At 59.8% G+C, this 1,891-nt stretch overlaps 1 long non-coding RNA gene across 1 annotated transcript; it reads left to right on the top strand.

Moving 5' to 3' along the window:
• The first annotated feature begins 874 nt into the window (after window positions 1-874).
• Window positions 875-1,648, top strand: LOC106735366 (uncharacterized). Its single transcript, XR_001370703.1, has 3 exons — window positions 875-941; window positions 1,149-1,279; window positions 1,473-1,648. It is a non-coding gene; the product is annotated as an uncharacterized LOC106735366 (long non-coding RNA).
• Window positions 1,649-1,891: the final 243 nt, after the last annotated feature.

Genomic DNA, 1,891 nt, shown 5'->3' with positions numbered 1-1,891 from the left:
TCACTAAGGGCCTGCCGGTGCCAGGGTCTTGCTATCAGGAGCGCACCAGGAGAACAGGTGCAGAGACCCGGCAATTCACTACCAGAGCAGGGCCATGGCCAACCCACGTCAGGACCCAGTGCCAGGACATGGCCTGTGTCACCAGGCAGGGCACAGAGGGCCTCTGCCCCTGCCCCATGAGCATGAGGGTACAGAGGAGGGAAAGGCTGGGAGAGGGGATGTGACCACATGTTGACAGGACACAGCCAGGCCCGGAGTGAACTGCAGGGGCAAGGGACCTGGGGACTGTGTGCGCCCCCCCCATCCCCCCCCTCCCCCGCCCCAGGACCAGAGCCTGCAGCCCTCAGAGCGACCGAATTGAGGAAGTTAAGGCCAGAGCTCCAGACTGGAGTCCTTGCTGAATTCCCCTTCCAAACATCAGAGCAAAGAGGAACCCTCGCTCAAAGACACCTGCACCAGCACTTCCGGGCTGGGTCAGAAAACAGGTTGTCCTGTCTGCCAGCTCCCAGCCTGCAGCAGGTTCCTCTTCCGGGCCTAGCACCCAGCCAAAGCTCCAAGAAAGGGTGGACCCACATGAGGCGGGGCAGGAAGTTAAGGCCAGAGCTCCAGACAGGAGGCCTTGCTGAATTCCCCTTCCAAACATCAGAGCAAAGAGGAACCCTCGCTCAAAGACACCTGCACCAGCACTTCCGGGCTGGGTCAGAAAACAGGTTGTCCTGTCTGCCAGCTCCCAGCCTGCAGCAGGTTCCTCTTCCGGGCCTAGCACCCAGCCAAAGCTCCAAGAAAGGGTGGACCCACATGAGGCGGGGCTCAGGACGACCACCCCTTTCCCCACGGCCCCGCCCACCACGCTGCCACGCCCCCTGTCACGTGAGCCCTGGGCAGCCTTTCCCAAGCTCATTTGCGCATCCGCCCAAACTCCTGGCAGGATCTAGCTCAAGGTCTCACCCACTGCCCTCCCCACCCACACACCCGCGGTCTGTCTGTCCGTTCTGGTCTGTCGGCCTGCACGCCTCCCATCCTCCTTCCAGGCTGGCTGTCAGCGTCCCCGTCCCGCTCCCTGGCATCCAGCCGCACCTGGACAAATCACTGCTTTGGGGTGAAGTCCTATAGCCCTCTCATTATGTCATTTTCTGTCTTTTACCCAGCCCACCGCCTAAGGTCCCAGCCCCACCCTCGCGATTCCTGCGCACATCTGATGCCTGGGTCAGCCTGACAGCGCTGGGAGACCGTTCAGGCGTATTAACAATACAGCATACCAAGAAGCATGGCTCGTACGGTATGTGGGTTTATCTTGATCAAACTGGGTTTAGAAAGTTTTTCTAAGCGGAGATGATAATTCCTACCCGTCAGGTTGTGGGGAGAGAGGAAACGAGTCTGTCCGGCTCAGAAGGGCGGCGTCAGCCGGGCCCACAGCCGCTGCCCAGCCACCCGCAGACCTCAGACACCATTTCTTTTCATCTTCCTGACAGCCCCGCAAGGTTCAAGGTACGTCTACTCATTTGGGGGCCAAAGAAATGACCACCGGACAAGTACACCCACTTGTGTAAGAAGCTGCAGAGCAAGCATCCATGCCCCAGGCGCGTCCACACCGCCATTCTGTCCTGATCTCTCAGACGCAGCGGTCTCCCTGATTACTTTAACATGTTTACTGATTTATTTATTTATCTGTTTATTTACTGTGATTGTCACGCTGCAGGTCCAGGACTCACACTATGGTCGGCCATGTGGGAATCCAGCCGCCTAGCTACCACGCACCTGCTGTTCCCCCCACCAGCCCCGATTACTAACCAGCAGCGGGTCAGAGAGCGCCTGAGCGGGACGCCTCCGTGGCCAGCCGTGGGAGGGGGCGTGGAGGGACAGCAGCAACTGCGGCTGCAGGCGAGTGGCC

The sequence above is a fragment of the Tupaia chinensis genome, unplaced genomic scaffold (assembly GCF_000334495.1).
Source record: "Tupaia chinensis unplaced genomic scaffold, TupChi_1.0 Scaffold000045_1, whole genome shotgun sequence".
Classification (NCBI taxonomy): Eukaryota; Metazoa; Chordata; class Mammalia; order Scandentia; family Tupaiidae; genus Tupaia; species Tupaia belangeri.
Note: the sequence above shows the minus strand (reverse complement) of the source record. Positions and strands in the feature narration are given on the sequence as shown.